The following is a 7,846-nucleotide window of genomic DNA, read 5'->3' as shown; positions in this document are numbered from 1 at the left end:
TTTCGCCGGCCAGGGTGGCCGAGTGGTTCTAAGCGTACAGTGTGGAGCCGCGTGACAGCTACAGTCGCAGGTTCGAATCCTGCCTCGGGAATGGATGTGTGTGATGTCCTTAGGTTAGTTAGGTTTAAGTAGTTGTAAGTTCTAGGGGACTGATGACCTCAGAAGTTAAGTCCCATAGTGTTCAGAGCCATGTGAACAATTTTTTTTAGAGATTCGTGTTCCTAAAATAAGCTCTTGTTTGTTTGAAAGTAGTGACTTCATTTCATTTCCTTATATTACCAGAAGTACTTACAAAATAATAAGAAAATATGGTTTCCAGTCAGGTTCCCGATAACAAATATTGTTGTTGTATTCATCAGAAAATAAATAATAGCTCTACTGGGAAAGACTAAAATTTTAGATTTTTAGATGTTGATATCAGTTACGCGTTAGCAAGATGTATGGACTGGAATGGGCATAACAATTACTCTTACCTCTAGGCGGCAGGTGGGTGGCCCATAGTTTCAGCTACAGGCATTGATACGCTCGCATAATTACAGACATTGTTCAATCCCTTCAAGAGCTTAAGTAGAATTTTCGTGAAAATCTGTTGACAAACAGCCCAGTATCTTAGTACAGCTGTAAAGCATGACAGAGAACCTTACATTCCACTTTTTTTAACAATAACTGTGGTGTTGGTGTAACTTGGTTTCTTAACAGGGATGGAAAAACATCATTTAAGAACTGCTGTGCTACTTGCATCTTTGACATGAAAACCGTAGTGGCTCCAATTTTAACATCTTTTTCTTACAATAAAATCTTCAAAAGGCGCTCCCCTCATACCAATGATTCACAGAAGATTGCCTCCAATTCCGTTTAAGAATCGCCTGCCAAACTAAGTGCATATCCATTGTTCATTCGCATCTCTTAAGATATAGACACTAATTTTTCCATACATCGATGGTCAATCAATTCTTTAAAATATTTGAGGAACGGTCTGATTTCTTCAGACAATGCACACAGGAGAAGCAAGATCCTGTACCTACCTGTACTAGCTATCAAGCGATGTTATGATTACTGCTGTTTAAGAGTACTAGCCGACATTACATTTTAACCCTGCGGTTTATTTCATGACTTCAGTAGCATCTCCAGAACCAGCATGTCTCATAACACGTTAAGTAGCTACATATTTGCATTACTCATATAAATGAAGTGTGTAACACGAAGCTTTAAATATTAGAGTTTCAGTGTTAACATAACAATTTATTACACATATAACGCGATGCTCTACTGCATCTTCCGAATCTACCTTCTGAAAGGACACACACCGTATCACACAACTGAACAATAATGAACGCCGTTGAGTTCAGTAATAGAGCCACAGAGTGTTTTCTTTTCTTTTTTTCCGTAGTTCTTTGATTAAGCGTATATTCATAACAGCAATTAAAGAGGGAATTTTAATTTGAAAGGCATGTACGGAATTGAAAAATGGAAGAAAAACAGTTAATACACAAAGATTTTTTTTCTAAAACAGTAATAAACTTTATTTGCACATTTGTTTCTCCTCCAGGTTACAACGTAGAGGCAAGTTCTTATAAATTACTGATGAAACATAGACCTGATATCTTCAGCACGACACGAAAGTGTATAGAGACACATATTTGAGTCTATAGGAGATTCTTCATTAAATTTTAACATTTTTAAAATGTATTTCTTCAACACACAATAAAGATTTGTTACTTCACGACACAGTAGAAAAATAGGTATCACAGCCGATATCTTCAGTTCACTTAGTTGAAGTTGATTATGATTTATAATCACATTTATAACAAATTAATTCACATTTTACGAATAGAATGTTCCATTTAACGTTGTTCAAGTCTATATGAATTCATAATAGTTACTGCGATGGATTACCTTACAAAATTTGATATCGTGACACTTGTTAATGCAGCTTGTAATTTGGCGACCATTAAAATATCCGTAGGAAATATCGTAGTTAAATTTTTTTCTTTAGAAACAATGTGATCCACTCGTATTAAGTGATGTTTCAGGAATTCTAAAGAAAAAGAAGAAAAAATACGGTATTATCAATTCTTCACAATAGATATTTCTTAATATATTTCTCATTAAATAGATATACTTTCTGATAATCATTTCTCTACCATTAACTGGTAAGCATTTCACTACTGTCGTAATTCTACGAAGCTTTCGGTGTTAAACAAATTTTTGAATGCGATATCAAGTATCAGTATTAAAACTACACTACTGAGCCAGAATTAGTCAGTTTATAGCATAAACGGAAAAGCGTAACGGAAAAGAGGAGGAAAACAGAATAAAGTACTACGGAAATAGTGACTTTAAGAGTTCTCCAAAGAGTAAACGAAATAACTAGAGGAGAGTAGAGAAAAACATTTGACTTTAAATTTTTTCATTCCAAGGAGGCCGCTGACGTAATTGGTAAGTAATGAGGAAAGTTGTTAGAAAAAAGTACCATAATAAGGAATAAAATAGTTTTAATGGACCCTGGGGATATGAATATCGGATACAAAGCGCCGTGTTATGTTGTAAATATAGCAGTTGAATCGCGGAAAAAAATGACTCCTACACTGCATGTATCTTCTTTGACAACAGCGATTGCTTAAAGACTTAAGGGTGAGAAGGTGTGTTTGTCCACTGCAAACCGAGGGATTCATTTTGGCATGGTCGTAAGTTTTACTGAAGTACCCGTAAAAACGAAGAAAATAGGTAAGATTCTTGCCACAGTTCGTTCGAAACACTTGCGAGATGAAGTAGGTTAAGAGGATGCTTGTGATGAGCCATTAATGACTACTGGAAACTTTCACCCACCTCATCCATTCCAAAAGACACTGGTTTAGTCAATATATATATAACACTACACTGATTTGAAATAATTAGAGAAACTTTGTTTCTAAGTGTCCGAATGATCGGGGATAAAAAAAATTGTCAAATACTGATACAACATAGAGGAAAGAATTGAAGGGCTTGGCGCGTTGCTTGAGTTATTATAGGAAAGAGGACCAGAAATCAAACTTGGGAGATGTTGCGAGTAATGACATAAAGAGCTGTTGCGAACACGGAACGACTGCTCACCTATTGGGGCGCGTGTGGTGAAGGAGTCCCGCTATATCCGCCTTTTGCCACTGTCTTTCCTCTTCTATCTGCAATCGCTGTTGTTTTTTCCATCTTGGTTGTTTTGACTGGGCAGTCGAGAATATACTGCGAAGCACACTTGCCCCACTTTCTGCGACGATAGTGGAGTCATCTGCATTTATTTTGGTTCCTGCCTGTAAAAAGAAAACTTCTATTACTGCATAAAACAGCAGTTACGCAACATAGATCACCAGTCGAAACAATGAAGTGGTCGAACAAAATATTTTGATTCACGCCTGCAGAAAGACCTCTAGAAAAAAAAATTACACGATTCAGAAGTAACTGAAAGGATGTACCCTATATTCGTGAAATGTAGCAATTGCAAGAAAGTACAGGTTAAATGCCTGAACGAAACATGGAAGTAGTGCTAAAAGAATTTTATTAATTTCATTCCTGTCGTTTTGACAAATTATTGTCTTCATTGTTCTGGGCTACATAAAAGTTCATGAAAACGAAATCACGAGGAAAAGATAATGAAGTAATCCAACACTAGGGGAACAGTAGCACTTCCCAGGTGACTCGAAACACATATAATCAGCATTATTACCTCATCTATGGCAGGAAATGCAACTGTTACGACAAGCTGCTCCTGAAGAGGTGATGTGGGAAGTGGAAATACACATTCCAACCTCATTAACGAGACCACTGCCTCTATTCACCGTCACAGTGTAGTTAACATCAAAACAGCTACTAAGTTTGTAGACTGTTCGGACCCAAATTGCGCCATCCAAATCCGGCGCTGAGCCAAGTGTGGTGCTCCAGGGGCCGTAGAAGACAGAGGTGAACGATGGCTGCGGAGGTGTGTACGGCGAATACTCGTGTAACTGCCGTGCAACTATCGGGACAGCTGGACCAAGGCGCTATCAACAGTGTCTCCGTGACGAGCGTTCACCGATTGTTGATGCACATGGGCCTGCGCAGAAAGCACCTGATTCATGAACCCATTCTCCACTGCTGTACAGGGCTATTACAAATGACTGAAGCGATTTCATAAATTCACTGTAGCTCCGTTCATTGACATATGGTCACGACACACTACAGATACGTAGAAAAACTCATAAAGTTTTGTTCGGCTGAAGCCGCACTTCAGGTTTCTGCCTCCAGAGCACTCGAGAGCGCAGTGAAACAAAATAGCGACAGGAGCCGAGAAAGCGTATGTCGTGCTTGAAATGCACTCACATCAGTCAGTCATAACAGTGCAATGACACTTCAGGACGAAGTTCAACAAAGATCCACCAACTGCTAACTCCATTCGGCGATGGTATGCGCAGTTTAAAGCTTCTGGATGCCTCTGTAAGGGGAAATCAACAGGTCGGCCTGCAGTGAGCGAAGAAACGGTTGAACGCGTGCGGGCAAGTTTCACGCGTAGCCCGCGGAAGTCGACGAATAAATTGGGAGACTGACAGCGCTGACTTCATCTTTCAACTGGATGTTGCTTCCATCATGATGTTCGGCATTTCTTAAACAGGAGATTGGAAAACCGATGGATCGGTCGTGGTGGAGATCATGATCAGCAATTCATGTCATGGCCTCCACGCTCTCCCGACTTAACCCCAGGCGATTTCTTTCTGTGGGGTTACGTGAAAGATTCAGTGTTTAAACCTCCTCTGCCAAGAAACGTGCCAGAACTGCGAGCTCGCATCAACGATGCTTTCGAACTCATTGATGGGGACATGCTGCGCCGAGTGTGGGAGGAACTTGATTGTCGGCTTGATGTCTGCCGAATAACTAAAGGGGCACATATCGAACATTTGTGAATGCCTAAAAAAACTTTTTGAGTTTTTGAGCATTGTGAAAATATCTCAAATAATAAAGTTATTGTAGAGCTGTGAAATCGCTTCAATCATTTGTAATAACCCTGTACATCGGCGACGCAGGCTAGTATTCGCACGCCAGTACCGCAGTTGGACGCACACGTTTTATGCTGCATCGGACTCATGGCGTTGGCGCGTGCGGTGTGAAACATCTGGAAGCAAACACCCTTCTACCAGTAGGGAGCGTTTTGATCTGGGGAATATCTTCGTAGCATTTCCTGAGTGATCTCGGCATTCTGAAAGGTGCAGTGGATCAACAAAAGAATGCATCTCTCTTTGGGGACCATGTCCTCCCATACATGCAGTTTGTTTCTCCTTGACACGGTGTCATGCACCAGCAGAATAAATGCAATACGTGACACACTTCGCAGTGCACATGCGTGGTTCCAAGAGTCCACCAAGCCCCGGGATTTAAACCCAGTCGAGAACCTCTAGGACTACCTTGATGAGGCTATTCTCAGATGGATTCTCAACCGAAAATGCTATCGCAGCTGCCCATGCACTGGAGTCGGCATGACGCCATATCCCTGCAGGTACCTTCCAGGAGCTCATTGGCTCTATTCTTGCATGTCTCGCTGCCGTCCGCACTGCAAAAGGTGCTTATGCTGGTCCTTGACAGTGTATCGAACCTGTCAGTCGTCGAGCGTCATTCTACGACTATTCAGATGAGTTGCACCACATAGGCAGCATGTCTGTTATGGATCGGGATGCATTCACTTAGTTATTATTGTAGACATGATGACTTAGAAAAGCAGCGGCAGTGTGTAACAAACAAGAATTCAAACAGAATATCTTGAAAATGATTTTACTAAAGATTGTCGGGGGAATTACCGCACTAAGAAACGAGACTAGGGCACTGAGAACATTTTAGTACAACATTCTTGCCGCGAAACATGGAAATAACTGTTTGTAAATTTATTAGCTTTAATTAATCTTTAGAGGCGGAAAAGTTGTAAAATTACAATATAGAACGTAAATACACCGGACGAAATACATACATCAAAAAATGTTTTGCATCACTTCGGTTCCGAGAGTACCGGAACCTGTGGAGAAAATTGGAATAGAGATCAACATAAACATCATTTCCACCCTTTTTATTGCTCATGAAAACCACACATTGCATGTTGCACTACCATACGGCGAGATCTTCAGAGGTGGTGGTCCAGATTGCTGCACACACCGGTACCTCTACTGCCCAATAGTACGTCCTCTTGCATTGGTGCATGCCTGTATTCGTCGTGGAATACATCCACAAGTTCATGGAGGCACTGTCGTTCCAGATTGTAGCACTCCTCAACGGCGATTTTTCGTAGAGCCCTCAGCGTGGTTGGTGGGTCACGCCGTCCATAAACACAGCTTTTCAATGTATCCCAGGCATGTTCGATAGGGTTCATGTTTGGAGAACCTGCTGGCTGAGCGATGCAGTTATCCTGAAGGAAGTCACTCACAAGAGGTCCACGATGGTGGTGCGAATTGCCGTCCATGAAGACGAGTGCCTCGCCAATATGCTGCCAATACGGTTGCGCTATCGGTCGGTGGATGGCGTTACGGCGCCTTCCATGACCACCAGCGGCGTACGTCAGCCCCACATAATGCCAGCCCAAAACGTCAGGGAACCTTCACCTTGCTGTACTCTATGAATAGTGTATCTAAGGCGTTCAGCGTGACCAAGTTGTCTGCAAACGCATCTCCGACGATTGTCTGGTTGAAGGCATATGCGACACTCGCCTGTAAAGAGAACGTGATGCCAATCCTGAGTGGTCCAATCGGTATGTTGTTGGGTCCATGTTGTACCGTGATACATGCTATCATGGTTGCAAAGATGGATCTCGCCATGGACGTCAGGGGTGAAGTTGCGCACCATGTAGCCTCTTGCGCACAGAGTCGTAACACGACGTCCTGTGGCTGCGCGAAAAGCATTATTCAACATGGTGGTGATGCTGTCTGGGTTCCTCCGAGACATAATCCGTAGGTAGCGGTCATCCACTGCAGTAGTAGCCCTTGGTCGGCCTGAGCGAGGCATGTCATCGACAGTTCCTGTCTCTCTGTATCTGCTCCATATCCGAACAACATTGCTTTCGTTCACTCCGAGGCGTCTGGACACTTCCCTTGTTGAGAGCCCTTCCTGGAACAAAGTAACAATATGGACACGATGGAACTGCGATATTGACAGTCTAGGCATGTTCGAAATACAGACAAGACGAGCCGTGTATTCCTTACTAGTGGAATGAGTGGAACTGATCAGCTGTCGGACCTCCTCCGTTTAGTAGGCGCTGCTCATGCATGGTTTTTTACATCTTTGGGCTGGTTTAGTGACATCTCTGAACAATCAAATGGACTGTGTCTGTGATACAATATCCACAGTCAACGTGTATAAAGTAATCGTACACTATGTCATCAAAAGTATCCGGACTCCTGGCTGAAACTGAATTACAAGTTCGTGGCGCCCTCCATCGGTAATGTTGGAATTCAGTATGTGCTGCACTGAGAAATGGTATGGATTTTGGTCGGTGAGGCCTGGCACGCAGTCGGCGTACCAAAACGTCCCAAAGGTGTTCTACAGGATTCATGTCAGCACTCTGGGCAGGCCAGTCCATTACAGGGATGTTATTGTCGTGTAGCCACTCCGCTACAGGACGTGCAATCCGCGAATTGCTCTTCGACAGTGGGAAGCATGAAGGTGTTTAAAACATCACTGTAGACCTGTGCTGTGGTAGTGCCACGCAAAACAACTAGGGGTGCAAGCCTCCTCCGTGAAAAACGCGACCACAGCGTAACACCACTTCCTCCGAATTTTACTGTTGGCACTACACACGCTTCCGAATTTTACTGTTGGCACTACACACGCTGGCAGATGACGTTCACCAGGCATTCACCAT

The 7,846-nt window shown here is 42.6% G+C and overlaps 1 protein-coding gene across 1 annotated transcript in view; it reads right to left on the bottom strand.

Moving 5' to 3' along the window:
- Window positions 1-1,534: 1,534 nt before the first annotated feature.
- Window positions 1,535-7,846, bottom strand: part of LOC126118681 (nephrin-like) — a 199,806-nt gene continuing 193,494 nt past the window's right edge. Inside the window, exons 10-11 of the mRNA XM_049915052.1 lie at window positions 3,094-3,287; window positions 1,535-2,038 (exon numbers count right to left, since the gene is read on the bottom strand). The gene's annotated coding sequence lies outside the window, so the exon portion shown is untranslated. The remainder of the gene's footprint in view (window positions 2,039-3,093; window positions 3,288-7,846) is intronic.

This window comes from Schistocerca cancellata, chromosome 1 (assembly GCF_023864275.1).
Source record: "Schistocerca cancellata isolate TAMUIC-IGC-003103 chromosome 1, iqSchCanc2.1, whole genome shotgun sequence".
NCBI lineage: Eukaryota > Metazoa > Arthropoda > Insecta > Orthoptera > Acrididae > Schistocerca > Schistocerca cancellata.
The sequence above is the reverse complement of the archived record's forward strand: the minus strand, read 5'-3'. Positions and strand labels throughout refer to the sequence as shown.